The sequence below is a fragment of the Balaenoptera musculus genome, chromosome 1 (genome assembly GCF_009873245.2).
Source record: "Balaenoptera musculus isolate JJ_BM4_2016_0621 chromosome 1, mBalMus1.pri.v3, whole genome shotgun sequence".
Classification (NCBI taxonomy): Eukaryota; Metazoa; Chordata; class Mammalia; order Artiodactyla; family Balaenopteridae; genus Balaenoptera; species Balaenoptera musculus.
Genome location: NC_045785.1, coordinates 175,877,379 through 175,899,935, shown reverse-complemented (window position 1 = coordinate 175,899,935; position 22,557 = coordinate 175,877,379). Strand labels below are relative to the sequence as shown.

General features: G+C 39.5%; 1 non-coding gene across 1 annotated transcript; it reads left to right on the top strand.

Annotated features, from left to right (window-relative positions):
- The first annotated feature begins 6,153 nt into the window (after positions 1-6,153).
- Positions 6,154-6,260, top strand: LOC118886999. Its single transcript, XR_005017849.1, has one exon. It is a non-coding gene; the product is annotated as a U6 spliceosomal RNA (small nuclear RNA).
- Positions 6,261-22,557: the final 16,297 nt, after the last annotated feature.

The following is a 22,557-nucleotide window of genomic DNA, read 5'->3' as shown; positions in this document are numbered from 1 at the left end:
GCACTGTTTTTTGCACTTTACTTATATTAACTTATTTAATCCTCAGAATGATCCAGTGAAGATCCTGTGGTAATATCTCCCTTTTATACATGAAGCACAGTGAGATTAAAGAATTTTTCCAACTTTATATGTATATATTAGCGCCAACATTCAAACCCAAATGGCCTGGCCCTGCCACGCTGTAACCACTACTGCCTCTGCCTCTGACTGGTGTGCTTCTTTCCTTCCCTCCCAGCCTTCTGTCTGTCCCACTCTGGCTGCAGTGTCATCTCACAATTATTAAATGAGCAGACGGAACAGAAGTGCCTGTTTTGAAAGCAATAGCCCTATTTCGTCAGTTCATGTGTTTGTGATCACAGCTGGGCTTATTCTCCTCTGCATTTATGAATTCTGTCACTCCTCACCCAATGGCGTCTGGATACAGACTGTTCAGTCTGGGAGGTACAAGATAAGTTGGGCACAGAACTTACTCTGAAAGCAGTGCCAAGTAGCTGTGTGACTATTCTCAGATTTTAAGGTCAGCTCATCATCTAGGAATTAAATTTCACTGGGAAGATAATGTTCTCAGAACGTCTGGGACTGGTCTGTTCTAGATTAAGACATTTTCCCCATTGTTTACAGATATTTTAGCCTCGCAGAAAGCTCATCAGTCACACACACAGACACATGCACACATTTATCCACCCGCCTCCCTCCATCAACAACTGGAAATTGTCACAGTTCGCGCATCACCAGAGATTTGCGGTGATGTCCCTGCCATCTTCCAGTCAAATCTGCGTGCTCTCGTCTGCATCTTGTGGCCTGGCCTTCTGTTGCCTGATGAATTTCATCGTTATCATGTGGTGCTCTCTGTGCTCACCATTCTTCACTTTGTATAAGGTCATCATTTTAAAAATATATGATCATAAAAGGTTTGTTTCAAACAGTTCTGTTCCTTGAATATTAAAGTGTTCAATCTCTAGGTAGGTATTCTGGTATTCACAGTGTCGTTGAAGATGTAATGGCTGAGAAGGTTTCTTTGGAAGTGATCTTCAAGGATGGGTGTGTGTGAGGTGGCTAATAGGGTGGGGTTAATGCTTGTTGAGTGAGTTATTTTGTGAACCATCAATGGGCCTGATTTTCCTGGGAACTTCTGTTTCTTTAAATACTTGTCAGATTATTAGTGCCTCTTGTTCCAAAATGTCATGATCATAGTATAGTGATTGCTTATGCGTGAGTGTTTTATAAAGAGTTGCTTTTTATTTTTAAAGACTGTCTGTGTGGAAAAATCTGCTGAAACCCTTCTCTCAGTTAAGCCATATACAAGACTAAGGATTTTGACCATAAGGCTGTGTTAGAATCACTCCCCATAATGAGAAGAGTCACTGATAGGATTGGTTGCGTTGGAAAAAAGGTTGAAAAACAGTGCTTCAGGAAATAAGATGATTCTTAGTCAAAGCTGGAAGATGAGGGCCAAGCTGAAATTTAATTAAGGCAACCAAGGTTAAGTCTGAGGTAGTTAAATATCATTTACATACAAAAGAATCTGTAATTATATAGCCACCTAATTGAAGGAAGAAATTTTGAATAAAAGGTATGCAAAAGAGGACAAGGAAGCTTTTGGGGGTGGTGGATATATATGTTCATTGTCTCGATTGGGCTGATGGTCTCTCTGTTGCATAAATGTGTGAGAACACACGTATGAACGCATTTAAGTGTAAATTTTACACTGTAAACGCATGCAGGTTGTTGTATGTCAGTCACACCTCGATAAAGCTGTTAAAAAGAAAAAAATCGTAAGGATCCAAATCACAGGGAGGCTTTCAAGAAAAGTGCTCACCAGCGAGTCCTTCCCTCCGCCTCCGCCCTCTAGCCTGGGAGGTGAGCCAGGTTCTATCCCACAGGGGAGACTTGTATTAGCCCCACAAAGAGGAACGTGTGATAAATGCAGCGGAGGGTCCACCAAGAGGGAGCGTTTTTAGAGCCACCGCACATTGGGGACTGGGGGGAAATTGAGAGATTCTCTAATACTCTAGGAAAATAGATGTACAGTTTCTAGTGACTTGTCCAAGAGAGCGCAGCTATTGATTGGAAAACTAAAGAAAGCAAGTGATTTTGGAGAGGGGGTCAGTGAGCTGCTCTTGAAGGCAAGCTGAGCTTGGACATGTGTTGCCGTGGGGACGTGCCTCGCAGCCAGAAGAGGAAGGTCGCGAGGCATAGAAGCAAAAAGAACAAAAAGCATATGGACAAGACTTTTAGTGACAATACAGAACATTGAGAACAGCAGTGAGAGATACAGTTGGAACTGTTTCCTTTTTAAGGAAAGTAATGAATTGAGTGAACTTTCCATGACCAGCTTCTACAGGGAGGATGATTGTTTTCTTATGTGACACAGATCACTTTCTACTCAAAAGTTCTTATTATTAAATAACATGTGGTACCCCTCAATTCTTATTAATACTTTTGGAAATGCAGAGTTATAAATACAACCTAAGACAAAAAAAATCTTACAAAAATTTGACTGTAATGAAGATACATTTCTAGTTATTTTAAAATTCATTTCAGAATTTTATTAGTAAAAGTACAGACTCTGTCCTAATTATAAATTATAACATAATACTTTCAGCTGAATAACAAAGGATTAAAATGTTTTTTGAAAAACATTTCAAAATAAAAATAAATAACATATGTATGGGGTATCTGTATATATGAGGAATTTGTCTTTTTAACTTGAATAAACCAAGTTGCAACACATTATGTAATACTTGCATAAATATTTCATATAAAAACCTAAATATATCTCCATTTGCATTTATATGACTATAAATGTATCTTTAAAAGGACTGAAAAGATTCACATCAAACCATTTACTTCTGAGGAAGACAATGGGATTGGATGGGCCACCTACAAAATCTGATTCAAAACGTTTCAACATGGAGAATGTCTCCAGGTGTTAACTGTGTATTTAAAAATATGTTTCAAAAAGATGCAAAAACAAATATAGTCAGTAACAGACTAAATATTTTAGTGTCTTGAAGCCTAGAAATGGAAAATTAGAAGTGACTATTCTAAAAATCTATTATAAATGGATTAGTTAGTAAGTGGAATTGTAAATATATTTATATATATATCTCTTCACATAGTGGAGAGTAAGCTTATAGATCTCATTTTTCCCAGCGGCAGCACAGGCTAACAATACAAATGAGTGAACAAAGTGAACAAAGAATTTAGATAAATGCATAGATGGAAGACCCGTACTGCCTTATAAAGGAAAGTCATGAGATCTGGGCTGTATTCCTAAATCATAGAAGATTATATTTTCAGGGCTGAAACACTGAGTCGCATGATAACTGCATATTTCCCAGGACAGGTGTATCCATGTTCTTCAGGTGTGACCTTCTCAGGCTTTTCCTGGAGCACCTGGTGTCCTGTCTCTTGTGCCCTGAAAGAGTAGGAGGTCAGTTTCACCCTCTGGGAGTTCTGAGCTTGGCACTCTTGCCATCCCTTCTCTCTCTGATGATCAGATCACCTGGGAGGGAACCTGCCCTTCCTGTGATTGTAGTGTATTTGGTCCTTATTGTCCCCATAGGTCTTCAGTGTCTTTAAAGGTATGCTTTTTGGTAATTTATTTGGCTTTTTCTAGTTGTTGCAAGAGATGCCTTGCCGTGACCTACCACATCTTTCATGGAAGGGAAATCCTGCAGGCTGTGCTTAAAACCTCACCTTGATGTCGTGTGTAATTACCGACAGCGTATCTGACAGGAAGTATTTCACCCATAATTTTTCTTTGCCTGCAGCTGGGAGCACACGGCCTATGGGTTGGATTTCCTCGGAAAGAGGGTGTTGTCTGTGCCCTTCCTTCCGGGCGGGTGTGTACTCTCTGCGGGGCTGCCTTCTCACTGTCTGCCGCAGGCTCCGGCACACCCCGGCTGTGCCGTGCCCAGCTGCACCACAGCCTCTGTCCACTGCCTGGATCCTGGAGCCGCCTCAGTCTGTGCCGTTCACCTGTTCTAGCCCCGAGAAAGTAGTGTCCATCCTGCCTTTGTTTCAGCATCTCTGGGGGGGGTGATCCCATCATCTTGGAATTCCTGGAATGTTGTCATCGTGGTCCAGCTCCATAGAGACTTCTAGTTTATGTTTTGAAGGTTATTCAAAGGGACTCTAATAACGTATTTCTTTTTTATTCACCACTTCTCTTCCCTTAACCTATAAACTCTTGGTTTGAATCTAGTGCCAGGAAAAATTCTGTTTCTTTAAAGAGTTGGCATGTTTTTTACTGTGCAATTATGGCATAATGGCAGCCGCACAATTTATTATTCTCTCTCTGTCTATCTGTCTGCCTGTCTGTCTGTCTATCTATCTACCTATCTATCTCTCATCTATCATGTATTAGACCTTAGTACGAGGGTATGCAGAACCTCGGTGGCAGCAATGATGTTATCTTGTAGTCAGAATGTTTACATCTTCTTTTTAGTCCTCGACTTAAACATATTTTACTTTTCTTAGTTATATCTTTCATTGTAATCTATTTTAAATCCTTTTGGGAATAGGAGGGATATAAGTCATTTGACACATAAAAGTAATTTGTGTAAGAATTAAACATTACACTTCTTAATATAAATTTGAGTTTGCTTAATTAGCATGCAGAGCAACAATAATTATGAATATTTTAGAATGCTAATCAATAGAACATTTTCTTAAGGCTTATTTGATTATACTATTGAATTCTGCTCACACATATAAATCCTTTGTAATTCATGAGGCAGACTATTCTTACACCAAAACAAATAGAGCCAACATTTATCATCTGTTTATCTCTGAATGCATCATTCCCCTTATTGTTTAGAATAATCTTGGGAGATAGAAAGTATCCTTAGGAAAATTGAGAGAAAATTGAACAGCGTGTCTTTGAGCTCAGGGTTCCACAGTTTGTTGCATTACATTTTAAATGGAGCCAAGATTACTCACTATTTATACCTTTGTTGTTAGACAGAGATTGCTTTCTATCATCATTTGTTCAGAAACAGAAGACATCTGGTAGTAGATTGTGCTGAAATCATTTGGCTGGGAAAAAAAGGAAAAAAGTATCCGTTTAACAGCCTGCCAGATGGTTGACAAAGAATGCCTTCACTAATTTGTGGGACAATTTTTCTTAAGTACTGGGCTGTTCCTGAGAACAAAATGCTCAAATGAGCAGAGAGCTTCAGACAAAAAATGTAGCCATACTGTGATGATTCCATAGGCATTACCCAACTTTTCATTCCTCGATTAATTCACTTTAGAGCAGAGGTTTTCTGAGTGAAGGGAGAAAGGAGTACGTTGGATTTCAAATCCAAAATCTTGATAATACTATATTGTTACTAAATTTTAAGCATCAAATCCTTCCCAGTTTTCACACTTACCTGAAAGGGAATGTGATCTAAGATTGACACAAGCACATGGTTATCCAGATCAGACAAAGTCCCTTTTAGGATATTTTGAGATTGATCATATGGTCTCCATGTGCATCTTTGGCTGATGCTATCTTTTTATTCACCCTGGATTAATTTAAAAGGGAGAATCATATTACAGATAAGAAGCTGCTCTTTTCCTTTGTCTTGGCAGGAGCTAAAAAGAAGTACCTTGTTGTTTTTTTTGAGAGCCTTAATTCTAGATATTGTTTGCTGGGTTTCTACCCTCGTGGATTTTAGCTGCTCTGGAAGCTTTGTCGTAAAAACCCAGACCTGTCCTGCCACCTTCTGCATGATGCAAGGCAGAGTCAGGGGCTTTGGTGTCAGAGCCAGCCAGGATCCCGTCTTTGTCCTGACAATATTGCTATAGGCTCTGGGGAAATGACCTAGTCCCTCTAAATTTCAGTTTCACATAGGGTTGTTTTTGAGGATTAAATGGGAAAGTATGTTAAATGTTCGGTAAGTGGTAGCAAGAGTAAGGATGATAATAATTATCTGCCACCATGATAAACACCCATCCTTCCCTGTTTACCTTCTTTATTAAAATGCATAAATATTTCTTCTAGTAAACCTCTAAACATGGTTTCTCGCTCCTGTCTCTCTTCCATGAACACAGATTTAAGTGTCTATCCTGTCTTTGTCATTAAACGCTGTCTATGTCTATCTCAGCTTGGGCTGCCATAACCAAATACCACGGACTGCATGGCTTTAACAACAGGCATCTGAGCTCGCTTCGGCAGCACATATACTAAAATCGAAATGATACAGAGAAGGTTAGCATGGCCCCTGCGCAAGGTGGACATGCAAATTCGTGAAGCGTTCCATATTTTTGAACTGCTTTGTAATTAATCAAGATTAATTAATAGTTAATTAATATCAGCACTTCCGTTTTTACCCATAAAATAACATTGTGCCCCGCAAACTGACATTTGGGGTTTCAGCTGAGAATGTGAGCCTTTTTAAAGCAGGAAAGAAGAAGATGTTGATGTAAAAGGAAGTACAAAATGAATTGAGCTTTTTTTTCTTTATAAATTAAAAAATACAGAAAAACAAACCCCCCAAAACTCAGAAATTTATTTTCTCATAGTTCTAGAGACTAGATGTCCAAGATCAAGGTGCCAGCGTGATTGGTTTCTAGTGAAGGCTCCCTCCTTGGGTTGAGAAACTGCCACCTTCTTGCTGTGTCCTCATATGACAGAGAGAGTGAGAGCAAGCTTTCTAGTGTCTCTCCTTATAAGGGCACTCTTCCCAGCATGAGGGTCCCACCCTCAGGACCTCTCCTAAACCTAATTACCTCCCAAAGGCCCGTTCTCTAATACTGTCACGTTAGGTTGGGCCTCAGCAGGGCCATCCTCCCTTTACCTTGTAAGTTCTCAGTGCCCGGTGCAGGGCTGCTCAGGGGACAGGAAGTCACATTGTACTGTTGCCTAATTAAGTGACTGGTTCAATCTCTGAACTTCTCAAAGTGACACAGGAGCTCCACTAGTGTGAACTGCAGACATGCTAAGTCAGAAAAATCCTAAGGTTCCAGGATCACCTGAAAAACTAGGAGACAGCAGCACCACCACTGTTCTCAGAAAGAATAACACTTTCTCTGGTGGCACTTCCGGGGAAATGATTCCACTCTAGGCAGTAGAGCGTGGTGGTTAAAAACACAGACTACAGAGTTCAGATGGCCTGAGTTTAAATGCCAGCTCTGCCACTTTGGAGCTGTGTGAACTTGGGCCTCAATTTTCCCATCTTTAAAGTGAGGATAAGTAGCTTTCTCATAGAGTGGTTGTGAAGATTAAATGATGCACGCACACACACACACGCACACACACACAGTCTCACACACTCGGTGAGTGCTTAGAGCAGTCTCTGGCACACAGTAAGTGCTATGTAAATGTAAGCTGTTGTTATTATTCATTTGGGGAGACAGGCCTGTGAATGTGTGACCCTGTCATCTGCTTTTCTGTATATCTACAGGTGGACCAGAGCCCAGGATACTGATGCCAGCATGACTCCCACTGATTAAGCACATTCCTTTTTCTTTTTTTCTAAATTGAAGTATAGTTGATTTACAATGTTGTGTTAATTTCTGCTGTACTGCAAAGTGATTCAGTTATACATATATACATTCTTTTTTATATTCTTGTCCATTATGGTTTATCACAGGATATTGAATATAGTTCCCTGTGCTATACAGTAGGACCTTGTTGTTCATCCATCCTATATATACTAGTTTGCATCTGTTAATCCCAAACTCCCAATCCTTCCTTCCCCCACATTCCTCCCCCTTGGCAACCACAGATCTGTTCTCTATGTCTGTGAGTCTGTTTCTGTTTCATAGATAGGTTCTTTGTGTCATATTTTAGATTCCACATATAAATGATATCATATGGTATTTGTCTTTCTCTTTCTGACTTACTTCACTTAGTATGAAAATCTCTAGGTCTGTCCATGTTGCTGCAAATGGCATTATTTCATTCTTTTTTCATGGATGAGTAGTATTCTATTGTATATATGTACCACATTTTCTTCATCCATTCATCTGTCAGTGGACATTTAGGTTGTTTCCATGTCTTGGCTATTGGGAATAGAAGCACATTCCATTCTTGAGCATCTCTCATCTTCAGTCTCTTCGGACAAATGAAAAGGAGTTAGTATTCATCTCTAGGCTCTCGGCTTAAAAGGAACGTGTGTTTATCTGTTTTACTTGTCTGTGAAGTGGTGAGGGCATACACACAATTAAGGAATTTATCCAGGGGACGATATTTGATTTCAATTTATCCTACTTTTATGAGTTTTGCCTTTTTTCTTTCTTTTTCAAGAATCTATACAGCCAAGCCAATTTTAGTTATTGATGAAAATACATACTGTTATCATTTTAGGTTGTTAGTCAACACACTCTGGTCATTTACTTGCAAATGTAAAATTTAGGGATGGGGAAAAAAAAGAGTTTGATCTGGACTGTTACAAAAGTCTGTGTTTTATTGACCTCAGCTCTAATTTTGAAGTGAATATGTGGATGACTAAGAAAGTGGAATTAAATGCTGTTTGCCATTCCATGTGGTTTTTCCAGTTGAGAAGTGGCCCAGCAGAATCTGTGCATTGTGTGATTATGTTTTTAATAACAATAGCTACCTTTCATTGAACACGAAAGGTACCTTTTGTTGATAAATAGTTATCATGTGCAAGGCATTTTATATATATATATATATATATATATATATATGTTGTTTTTGAAAAAGACATTTTAGCCATGCCAGGGTATCTGCTTAGGATGTAGGGAGTAGACTTTACCCCTTTTCTCTTATATCTGTTGGAGTTTACTTGCTACCCTAGGGGCAGAGGGAGAAACCCTCCATTATGAATCCATCTGTAACTGTAAATTTGCATAGAAGTAGAGGAGTTTCCTCTGAGGAAAGGGGCCCATAATGATGCCTTTCTTTTGGAATCCAAAGTTGTTAAACATTTTTAATTAACTTACGTAGCCTTCATTTTTTCTTGCCTGCAGGGAAGAACAGTGACACTCTTGAGAGTGAATCCATCCCTACCAGAGTATATGTGTCTAGTGGGTGAGGTTCTGTCTCAGGGCTGGAGGCTAAAGGGAAGCTCTGGTTGTGAGACCGTGAATTAGCTGACTTCGGAAGCACATAATTTCAGTCCAGACGCTCTCACCAAGAGCAGTGTGTGTGTTATTGAATAAGAGACTTTATCCCATTTGGCACCCAGGCCAGTTTTGTCACAAAGTACTCCAGTCTGAGCTTGTCTTTTAAACAAGGTACATTTATCAAACCTTAAGGAATGATGACAGTCTAAGGATGTTGCTAGGAGTTGTACCCCAGCTGTGGTGGAGGCACCCAGGACCCCAGTTTCAGTGACTGTGGCACCAAAGGCAACAGGAGCTGTTGCTCTTTAATCTTTAAGAAGAAGAGTGCTCTCATTCTTACTTGGGTTAATGTTTTGGGCATGTTAAAATTTTGGAAGAGGGTCAGGCATGTGATTGTGCGGTCCCTTATGGGGAGTTTGGCCAGCCTCAATTCTCAGTCATGAAGCTACAATGACCCAGGGATCTGCTGGAGCAGTGATATGACATTTACCGATCAATAGGCCATGAAGAATTGGACAAATTGTTGATATTTTGACATATTTGTTGTAGGTTGTCGGTATACAGTATTTTCCTCAATTTTATGATTGTTTCAATTCAGTAACATTTAAGTATCATAACTGAGGTAAAGGAGAAAGAACTTTTATTGATTTAGTGCCAGAATAATTATGATGTTGAAATTAAACTGATGTTCCCTAAGAGAATGATTGTCTGGGTAGGCACACCTCTCATATTGTCTATTTATTAAGACACAGAGTGCTCTTTGAAACATTTAAAAATGCATTACACCCAACAAACAGAAGTTCAGGACCAGATGGCTTCACTGATGAATTCTAACAAACATTTAAAGAAGAATTAATACTAATCCTCCTCAAACACTTCTAAATAATAGAAGAGAAGGGAACATTTTCAAACTCATTTTTCAAGGCCAGCATTACCCTGACAGCAAAACTAGACACTACAAGAAAATAAAATTATAGGCCAATATCCCTGATGAACATTGTTGCAAAAAAATCTTCAACAAAATATCAGCAGACTGAATTCAACAGTACATTAAAAGGATCATACACTATGATCAAACTGGATTTATTCCAGGGACATGAGGATCGTTCAACATCTGCAAATCAGTGTGATATACCACGTTAACAAAATGAAGGATAAAAATCATATTGGGCTGGCCAAAAAGTTTGTAACATCTTACAGAAAAACCCAAATGAACTTTCTGGCCAACCCAATACAGTCATCACCATAGATGCAGAAAAAAAATTTGACAAAATTCAACATCCATTCATGACAAAAATTCTCAACAAAGAGGTATAGAGGTAATGTACCTCAGCATAATAAAAACCATATATAACAAGCCCACAGGTAACATCATACTCAATAGTGAAAAGCTGAAAGTATTTCCTCTAAGATCAGGAACAAGACAAGGATGCTCACTCTTACTACTTTTATTCAACATAATATTGGAAGCCTTACCACAGCAATTAGACAAGAAAAAGAAATAGAAGTCGTCCAAATTGGAAAGGAAGAAGTAAAACTGTCTCTCTTTGTAGCTGACATGGTATTATACATAGAAAACCCTAAAGACTCCACCAAAAAACCTGTTGGAACTAATAAACAAATTTGGTAAAGTTGGAAGATACAAAATCAATATACAAAAATTAGTTGCATTTCTATATACTAATAACGAACTATCAGAAAGGGAAATTAAGAAATCAGTCCCATTTACAATTGCATCAAAAAGAATAAAATACTGGGTGTAAAGTTAACCAAGGAAACGTAAGACATCAATGAAAGAAATTGGAGGAGACACACATAAATGAAAAGATACTCTGTGCCCATGGATTGAAAGAATATTGTTAAAATGCCCATACTGCCCAAAGTAATCTACAGATTCAGTGCAATCCCCCTCAAAATTCCAATGACATTTTTCACAGAAATAGGACTAAGAACCCCAAAATTTGTGTGGAACCACAAAAGACCCTGAATAGCTAAAGTAATCTTGAAAAAGAACAAACTTGGACATATCATGATCCCTGATTTCAGACTATACCACAAAGCTACAGTAATCTAAACAGTATGGTACTGGCACAAAAATAGACACATAGATCAATGGAACAGAATAGAGAGCCCAGAAATAGACCCATGCCTGTATGGTCAACTAATTTATAACAAAGGACCCAAGGATATACAGTGGGAAAAGGACAGTCTCTTCAATAAATGGTGTTGGGAAAACTGAACAGCCACATGCAAAAGCATGAAACTGGACCACTATGTTACCCCTGTTGACCTGAAACGAATAACTGCCAGATATTGCTCTAGCAAAGATGGGTTTATTTGGGATCACCAGAGAATTGTAATTTGGCTTCTGCAACCATGGTGAGCCATATGCAAGTCCCCACACAGCAAGGGAGGAAGAACACTTTTATAGAAGGGAAAAGGAAGTAAGGAGGGTGATAGTAAACAAAGAGTTCATGGCTTTTCACTGGCTGCCAGGAAAGAATAGGGGTCTTTCTTCCTGTTGGGCTCTGCTCTCATTGCAGGCCATGAGAGCTCCCCATTCTAGTCTCCCAACTCTATTTAATTGAGGTTTCTGTTTATTCATTTTGTATACTCCATACACAAAACTGAACTTGAAATAGATTAAAGACTTGGATGTAAGACCTGAAACCATAAAACTTCTAGAAGAAAACATAGGGGATAGGCTCCTTGGCATCTGTCTTGACAATGAGTTTTTCGGATTTGACACCAAAAGCAAAGGCAACAAAAGCAAAGGTAAACAAGTGGGACTACATCAAACTAAAAAGCTTCTATACAGCAAAGGAAACCATCAACAAAATGAAAAGACAACCTACTGAATGAGAGAAAAGAATTACAAATCATACATCTGATAAGAAGCTAATATCCAAAATATACAAAGAACTTATACAGCTCAATAGCAAAAAAAAAAAAAAAAAAAACCAAAACAAACACCCCCAAACCCAGACAATCTGATTTTAAGAAGGGCAGAGGACTCGAATAGACATTTTTCCAAAGAAGACATGCAGATGGACAACAGGTACATGAAAAAGAGGTCAATATCACTAATCATCAGGGAAATGCAAATCAAAACAACAATGAAATATCACTTCTCACATGTTAGAATGGCTATTATCAAAAAGAGAAGAAGTAGCAAATGTTGACAAGGGCTTGGAAAAAAGGGAAACTTTGCACTGTTGGCGGGAATGCAAATTGGTGCATCCACTGTGGAAAACAGTATGGAGGTTCCTCAAAAAACTAAAAATGGAACTGCCACATGATCCAGCAATTCCACTTCTGGGTATTTATCCAAAGGAAACAAAACATTAACGTGAAAACATCTGTACCTCCCTATTCATTGCAGCATATTTATAATAGCCAACACATGGAAACAACCTAATTGTCCATTGGTGGGTGAATGAATAAAGAAAATAATGGAAAATTATTCTTTAGCCATAAAAAATAAGGAAATCCTGCCATTTTGACAATATGAATAGGGGCCTTGAGGACTCCTAAATGAAATGAGTCACACAGAACAAGATACCATAAGATCTCATGTATATGTGGAATCTAAAAACAAACAAAAACTCTGAACTCACGGATACAGAGATTGGTAGTTGCCGGAGGTGGGGTGGAGGGATGGGTGAGATGGGAGTAGGTGGTCAAACTTCCAGTTATCAGATAAATAAATCCTGTAATTTACAGCACGGTGACTGTAGTTAACAATACTATATTATATATCAATATTTGGAGGTTGCTAACTATGCATTGTTAAGGATGTTAACTAAATTTATTTAGGTAATCATTTCCCAAAGTGTACATATATCAAATCATTATCAAATCATTATGTTGTATACCTAAAACCAATACAATGCTATGAGACAATTATATCTCAATTTAAAAAAATCCACGTGCCATCTCTCCAACCTCTTGCTCCCTTTCCAAGGCTGGTGACAAATAGCAATTGGTGCTGGCGCAAAGCTAAAGAGAAATTGTAAAAACTATTACGTTACCTTGGGATGAATTGATAAGTTTGAAAATCATGCTAGGAAAGAAATCATTCCCTTTTCGGAGCTTTAACAGTAGACTCTGATACAGAGTCTTCTGTCCTGACTTTTCAGTTAGAACCTGAATGTAGGGTAAGTAACCACCGCTTCCTCATTTGTAAAATGGGTTTTCTTGTTACCACCCTTACTTTATAAGGATTTCCTAAGGAGTCACTAGACTGCTATTCAAACGAAAGAAAGCTGGAAAAGTTGCAGGAGAGGAGTTCCATGTAATTATTACAAGCATCTTTCTGAATCATACTCTGCTTGTTGCATTAAAAAAATGCATCACAAATATTGATTTAGGATACCACTTATAAAAAAGCTGTTTAATCTTTGAGAAGAGCATAGAGTGCGCCCATTCTACCAATATGATTGAGCCTCGCGAAGCATCCTCTTGTCCCGGAGTACACAGACGATGATGTGATCACTCTTGTCCCTGAGTTCCCCACGACGGTACACTTAAGTTGTTTGCTTGTTGAAATAACAAGATCTAAATCAGTTAAAGTGTAGTGCAGATTTGACCTCCTCTGGTTTGCAAACTTAACCACATAGAACATAACCTGAGCTGGATCTTAGACACCGTGGTTTTTATGGCAAGACTTGTAGGATAGACATGAAAAAGATACATGCACCTAACTAAGTAAAGCAAACAACCTAATTGGCAGCTGGGAGCAACTGGTGTTTCAAGCCTAGTTGTGTTCTTTTGTGTCTACTGAGCCCATGATACTTTGACAAATGATTGTAGTAGAATATATATTAATTCCAATCTCTCTTTATGGCCACATGTATTGAAACAATTGAAAATCTTAAACATTTGTCTTTTTGGAAATAAATGGAAACAACCTAGTGTCAGATAGTGGAGAGAAATGTCCATTTTACCTTTCAGCATCTTGGCATGCATGCAGCTGAGAGGGTCCTGGCCGGGGACTGAGCTCCACGAGAGGAGCTGCAGCCCTGACCTCTGTCTGACATACACCACGCATCCCTGTTCCTCTGTATAACCTGCTGGGTGAGGAATCATTCGGTAACAACACTTATTTACTTAACACATAATTTTGAGTACCTGTAACGTGCCAGTCATTGTCACAGACGTCAGGGAGCACAGTGAATGGAAGTCCCTGCCTTCACATGCGGTGAGACAGACACTAAGGAGATCAGTACATAAGGAACCATCAGATGGCCCTAATGCTATGAAGGAAAGTAAAGCTGCTTAGAAGAACAGAGAGCCATACTGGGTGCTGTTATGGATCAGGGGTCAGGAACATTCTCTCTGTGGCGGTGACGTCTGAGCAGAACCCTGGAGGGCAGGCAGGAGCGGCATGGCCACCTGGGGACCCAGCATTCCAGGCAGGAGGAGCAGCAGGCGCCAGGACGGTGTTTGGTGAGTCTGAAGAAACACCAGGAGGTGCCTGTGCTGAAGGCAGAGTGGTGTTGGTCTCAGTCATCCTCGTGAAAGTAACGACGAAAAAGAACCCAAGTTACGCCCACAGGTCCATTTCCTTCTATACATTTATTTATTGTTTTTAAAGTTGTGAGTAGACAGTTTGATGAGAGATCAGCATTGCACTGTTTCAGGCATTTTACTAGTGACTTCATGTGGGCAAGCTCCTTGAATATTCAGAACAACCCCATTATTACCCTCATCTCTCCATGCATTCGGAAGGACCGAGGTGTGGAGGCTTTACGTGACTTCCCCACGGTCCCAGAGCTGGCGGCTGGCGGAGCCAGGATCTGCCCAGGCAGCCTGACTGCAAGGGCGGTGCCCGGGCCCCTCGGAGCTGGCTTCACACCAGGCCTCTGTGAGCCTGAGACCTTCAACTCTGCACTGCCTAGATTCCTTCTTGGAATATGGAAAAAGGGACGCTTTGGGCCACAGCCTGAAAACGGATGCGGGGGACAGTTTCCAGCCTTGGTAATTTTGCTGGGTGCTTATTCTGCCTATCTTTCCCTGTGGGGAATTAAATGATCCCTCTTAGGGGAAAAAGCGTATAGCTTTCTACAGCAAGAACTCTGGCTGCAACTCTATGTTATATGTATGGAAAAGGGCCGTGATATAAATTAATACCAGCTTGAATGCACTTTGGACCGTTCGTTGTCAGAGTCGGAGGAATAAACTTCATTGGTCAGAGTGTGCCCCAAGGTGTGGGCACAGCAGACTGGGGTCCAGGAGCCATCCTTCTGCAGGGAGGATAAACACACAGTACCGGCAGAGATCGAGGGTTGTCGTGAATAGGTTCCTGCATCTCAGAGCAGAAGTGAAGCTCAAAGAATGGCCCAGCTCTCTTAACATTAGATCAAGACTGGTTCAGAAAAGTTAGCTGCCAGGAATTAAAAATACACTGTGCTTATGATAAAATGCCTGTTGTTGAAAGCTGACATTATGGGCACCTGCTGGTGAGATCAAGATTTCTGGTGCCTGTCAGCCCTGTGGAGAGAATGGCAGGAATGGTCTATGAGGGCTAGATGTCCTATGCCGACAGATCCTCTCTTTGGTCCTTACAGTGTCTGAGGCAGAAGCTCTGATTTTAAGTGTTCACAGCACTGCCTGACTGGACATTGGGGGGTATTTTCAGATAGCACTCTGTTATTTCTTATTTCTGAGGAAAGATGCCTTATTTGAGACATCTTTTTAAGTGCCGTGGTGGTTTTATTTTCCCTCAAAGGAAATAATTAAAATCCACTCTATTTTTGAATCTGGAGTGCCATTGGAAGTCACATTCACTGATTTTGGCAAGCATTCTCCTACTGTTAGGACTTTCCATTTGCTTACTTGGTACTTTCTGACATGAGAAACAGGAAAAGATTTGTTATTAAGTAAACGTGTTCTTGAGTCATGTGTAGAGCAGTAAGTAGCATACATTTCAGAAAGCGAAGAATTTGTAACCGGGCCTGACTTGCTTACAATAGATAATAAACGACACAATTAAGGGCAAACAAATACCAAAGATGAGGCATGTTAAGTTTCAGCTCATAACAAAGAGCTTTCTTCATATCAGTGATTTGAGGAAGGCTGTGTCTGGCTTCTTGTCTATTACTTTATAGGCATGACCAAAGCTGAGAAGATAAACCAGATATTGATTACAAGCAATACTTCCAGATATTAACCACAAGGGACTTTACTTATAGATCATTTGAATTATTTTTCCATTATTGATTTGGAAATAGTGATGGTATTAATTCAACATTTTTATTGTTATGTTACTTTCCCTATTAAATGCCTCTAACATTTTGGCTTAATGTATTCAAAGATTAATTATGATAAATTCCAGGAAGCTGAAAAGATGACTAGTTTCCATCTTGATTATGGTCTCTAGTGTTGAAACAGAAACTTGAGAGGATTTTAGGATTAGGGATTAACCAAGATGGCGGAGTAGAAGGACGTGCTCTCTCTCCCTCTTGCGAGAGCACCAGAATCACAACTGGCTGCTGGACAATCATTGACAGGAAGACCGTGGACTTCACCAAGGAGGATACCCCACGTCCAAGGACAGAGGAGAAGCCACAGTGAGACGGTAGGAGGGGCGCAATCAGAGTAAAATCTAATCCCATAACTGCTGGGTGGGTGACTCACAGACTGGCGAACACTTATACCACAGAAGTCCACCCACTGGAGTGAAGGTTCTGAGCCCCACGTCAGGCTTCCCAACCTGGGGGTCCAGCAACAGGAGGAGGAATTCCTAGAGAATCAGACTTTGAAGCCTAGTGGGAATTGATTGCAGGACTTCGACACGACTGGGGGAAACAGAGACCCCACTCTTGGAGGGCACACACAAAGTAGTGTGCGCATCGGGACCCAGGGGAAGGAGCAGTGACCCTGGGGGAGACTGAACCAGACCTACCTGCTGGTGTTGGAGGGTCTCCTGCACAGGCGGGGGGTGGCTCTGTTTCACTGTGGGGACAAGGACTCTGGCAGCGGAGGTTCTGGGAAGTGCTCCTTGGCGTGAGCCCTCCCAGAGTCTGCCATTAACCCCACCAAAGAGCCCAGGTAGGCTCCAGTGTTGGGTTGCCTCAGGCAAAACAACCAACAGGGAGGGAACCCAGCCCCACCCATCAACAGTCAAGTGGATTAAAGTTTTACTGAGCTCTGACCGCCACAGCAACAGTCAGCTCTACCCACCACCAGAGCCTCCCATCAAGCCTCTTAGATAGCCTCAACCACCAGAGGGCAGACAGCAGAAGCAAGAAAAACAACAATCCTGCAGCCTGTGGACCAAAAACCACAGTTACAGAAAGATAGACAAGATGAAAAGGCAGAGGGCTATGTACCAGATGAAGGAACAAGAAAAAACCCCAGAAAAACAACTAAATGAAGTGGAGATAGGCAACCTTCCAGAAAAAGAATTCAGAATAATGATAGTGAAGATGATCCAGGACCTCGGAATAAGAATGGAGGCAAAGATTGAGAAGATGCAAGAAATGATTAACAAAGACCTAGAAGAATTAAAGAACAAACAAACAGAGATGGACAATACAATAACTGAAATGAAAACTACACTAGAAGGAATCAATAGCAGAATAACTGAGGCAGAAGAACGGATAAGTGACCTGGAAGACAGAATGGTGGAATTCACTGCTGCGGAACAGACTAAAGAAAAAAGAATGAAAAGAAATGAAGACAGCCTAAGAGACCTCTGGGACAACATTAAACGCAACAACATTCGCAGTATAGGGGTCCCAGAAGGTGAAGAGAGAGAGAAAGGACCAGAGAAAATATTTGAAGAGATTATAGTCGAAAACTTCCCTAACATGGGAAAGGCAATAGCCACCCAAGTCCAGGAAGCGCAGAGAGTCCCATACAGGATAAACCCAAGGAGAAACACGCCGAGACACATAGTAATCAAAGTGGCAAAAATTAAAGACAAAGAAAAATTATTGAAAGCAGCAAGGGAAAAACGACAAATAACATACAAGGGAACTCCCATAAGGTTAACAGCTGATTTCTCAGCAGAAACTCTGCAAGCCAGAAGGGAGTGGCATGATATATTTAAAGTGATGAAAGGGAAGAACCTACAACCAAGGTTACTCTACCCGGCAAGGATCTCATTTAGATCTGATGGAGAAATCAAAAGCTTTACAGACAAGCAAAAGCTAAGAGAATTCAGCACCACCAAACCAGCTCTGCAACAAATGCTAAAGGAACTTCTCTAAGTGGGAAACACAAGAGAAGAAAAGGACCTACAAACCCAAAACAATTAAGAAAATGGTCATAGGAACATACATATCGATAATTACCTTAAACGTGAATGGATTAAATGCCCCAACCAAAAGACATAGACTGGCTGAATGGATACAAGAACAAGACCCATATATATGCTGTCTACAAGAGACCCACTTTAGACCTAGGGACACATACAGACTGAAAGTGAGGGGATGGAAAAAGATATTCCATGCAAATGGAAATCAAAAGAAAGCTGGAGTAGCTATACTCATATCAGATAAAATAGACTTTAAAATAAAGAATGTTACAAGAGACAAGGAAGGACACTACATAATGATCAAGGGATCAATCCAAGAAGAAGATATAACAATTATAAATATATATGCACCCAACATAGGAGCACCTCAATACATAAGGCAACTGCTAACAGCTATAAAAGAGGAAATTGACAGTAACACAATCATAGTGGGGGACTTTAACACCTCACTTACACCAATGGACAGATCATCCAAAATGAAAATAAATAAGGAAACAGAAGCTTTAAATGACACAAGAGACCAGATAGATTTAATTGATATATATAGGACATTCCATCCAAAAACAGCAGATTACACGTTCTTCTCAAGTGCGCATGGAACATTCTCCAGGATAGATCACATCTTGGGTCACAAATCAAGCCTCAGTAAATTTAAGAAAATTGAAATCATATCAAGCATCTTTTCTGACCACAACGCTATGAGATTAGAAATGAATTACAGGGAAAAAAACGTAAAAAAGACAAACACATGGAGGCTAAACAATACGTTACTAAATAACCAAGAGATCAAAGAAATCAAAGAGGAAGCCAAAAAATACCTAGAGACACATGACAATGAAAACACAATGATCCAAAACCTATGGGAAGCAGCAAAAGCAGTTCTAAAAGGGAAGTTTATAGCAATACAAGCCTACCTCAAGAAACAAGAAAAACCTCAAGTAAACAATCTAAACTTACACCTAAAGAAACTAGAGAAAGAAGAACAAACAAATCCCAAAGTTAGCAGAAGGAAAGAAATCATAAAGATAAGAGCAGAAATAAATGAAATAGAAACAAAGAAAACAATATCAAAGATCAATAAAACTAAAAGCTGGTTCTTTGAGAAGATAAACAAAATTGATAAACCATTAGCCAGACTCATCAAGAAAAAGAGGGAGAGGACTCAAAGCAATAAAATTAGAAATGAAAAAGGAGAAGTTACAACAGACACCGCAGAAATACAAAGCATCCTAAGAGAATACTACAAGCAATTCTATGCCAATAAAATGGACAACCTGGAAGAAATGGACAAATTCTTAGAAAGGTATAACCTTCCAAGACTGAACCAGGAAGAAACAGAAAATATGAACAGACCAATCACAAGTAATGAAATTGAAACTGTGATTATAAATCTTCCAACAAACAAAAGTCCAGGACCAGATGGCTTCACAGGTGAATTCTATCAAACATTTAGAGAAGAGCTAACACCCATCCTTCTCAAACTCTTCCAAAAAATTGCAGAGGAAGGAACACGCCCAAACTCATTCTATGAGGCCACCATCACTCTGATACCAAAATCAGACAAAGATACTACAAAAAGAGAAAATTACAGACCAATATCACTGATGAATATAGATGCAAAAATCCTCAACAAAATACTGGCAAACAGAATCCAACAATACATTAGATCATACACCATGATCAAGTGGGATTTATCCCAGGGATGCAAGGATTCTTCAATATACACAAATCAATCAGTGTGATACACCATATTAATAAACTGAAGAATAAAAACCATATGATCATCTCAGTAGATGCAGAAAAAGCTTTTGACAATATTCAACACCCATTTCTGATAAAAACTCTCCAGAAAGTGGGCATAGAGGGAACCTACCTCAACATAATAAAGGCCATATATGACAAACCCACAGCAAACATCATTCTCAATGGTGAAAAACTGAAAGCATTTCCTCTAAGATCAGGAACGAGACAAGGATGTCCACTCTCACCACTATTATTCAACATAGTTCTGGAAGTCCTAGCCACGGCAATCAGAGAAGAAAAAGAAATAAAAGGAATCCAAATTGGAAAAGAAGAAGTAAAACTGTCACTGTTTGCGGATGACATGATACTATACATAGAGAATCCTAAAACTGCCACCAGAAAACTGCTAGAGCTAATTAATGAATATGGTAACGTTGCAGGATACAAAATTAATGCACAGAAATCTCTTGCATTCCTATACACTAATGATGAAAAACCTGAAAGAGAAATTATGGAAACACTCCCATTTACCATTGCAACAAAAAGAATAAAATACCTAGGAATAAACCTACCTAGGGAGACAAAAGACCTGTATGCAGAAAACTATAAGACACTGATGAAAGAAATTAAAGATGATAGCAACAGATGGAGAGATATACCATGTTCTTGGATTGGAAGAATCAACATTGTGAAAATGAGTATACTACCCAAAGCAATCTACAGATTCAATGCAATCCCTATCAAATTACCAATGGCATTTTTTACGGAGCTAGAACAAATCATCTTAAAATTTGTATGGAGACACAAAAGACCCCGAATAGCCAAAGCAGTCTTGAGGCAAAAAAATGGAGCTGGAGGAATCAGACTCCCTGACTTCAGACTATACTACAAAGCTACAGTAATCAAGACAATATGGTACTGGCACCAAAACAGAAACATAGATCAATGGAACAAGATAGAAAGCCCAGAGATTAACCCATGCACCTATGGTCAACTAATCTATGACAAAGGAGGCAAAGATATACAATGGAGAAAAGACAGTCTCTTCAATAAGTGGTGCTGGGAAAACTGGACAGCTACATGTAAAAGAATGAAATTAGAATACTCCCTAACACCATACACAAAAATAAACTCAAAATGGATTAGAGACCTAAATAGAAGACTGGACACTATAAAACTCTTAGAGGAAAACATAGGAAGAACACTCTTTGACATAAATCACAGCAAGATCTTTTTTGATCCACCTCCTAGAGTAATGGAAATAAAAACAAAAATAAACAAATGGGACCTAATGAAACTTCAAAGCTTTTGCACAACAAAGGAAACCATAAACAAGACGAAAAGACAACCCTCAGAATGGGAGAAAATATTTGCAAATGAATCAACGGACAAAGGATTAATCTCCAAAATATATAAACAGCTCATTCAGCTCAATATTAAAGAAACAAACACCCCAATCCAAAAATGGGCAGAAGACCTAAATAGACATTTCTCCGAAGAAGACATACAGACGGCCACGAAGCACATGAAAAGATGCTCAGCATCACTAATTATTAGAGAAATGCAAATCAAAACTACAATGAGGTATCACCTCACTCCTGTTAGAATGGGCATCATCAGAAAATCTACAAACAACAAATGCTGGAGAGGGTGTGGAGAAAGGGGAACCCTCTTGCACTGTTGGTGGGAATGTAAATTGATACAGCCACTATGGAGAACAATATGGAGGTTCCTTAAAAAACTAAAAATAGAATTACCATATGACCCTGCAATCCCACTACTGGGCATATACCCAGAGAAAGCCGTAATTCAAAAAGACACATGCACCCGAATGTTCATTGCAGCACTATTTACAATAGCCAGGTCATGGAAGCAACCTAAATGCCCATCAACAGATGAATGGATAAAGAAGATGTGGTACATATATACAATGGAATATTACTCAGCCATAAAAAGGAACGAAATTGAGTCATTTGTTGAGAAGTGGATGGATCTAGAGACTGTCATACAGAGTGAAGTAAGTCAGAAAGTGAAAAACAAATATCGTATATTAATGCATGTATGTGGAACCTAGAAAAATGGTACAGATGAGCCGGTTTGCAGGGCAGAAGTTGAGACACAGATGTAGAGAATGGACATATGGACACCAAGGGGGGAAAACTGCGGTGGGGTGGGGATGGTGGTGTGCTGAATTGGGCGATTGGGATTGACATGTATACACTGATGTGTATAAAATTGATGCCTAATAAGAACCTGCAGTATAAAAAAACAAACAAACAAAACAACTAATACTAAACTTTCATTGAGTTATTTGTATGGAAATATGTTAATATAAATGTTTCAGACATTACATGAAATTTCTAAAAATCTAAAAAAAAAATATATATATATCATGATCTTCAACTTCAAGTCATTGCAATTTAACAAATGTTGCAGTGCTTACTACATGCAAGGCACTGTGCTAGCTGGTTAACTTCCCTCCTCCCCCACACTCAGTGTTGTCAGACATGTGTCAGACATGGTCCTTT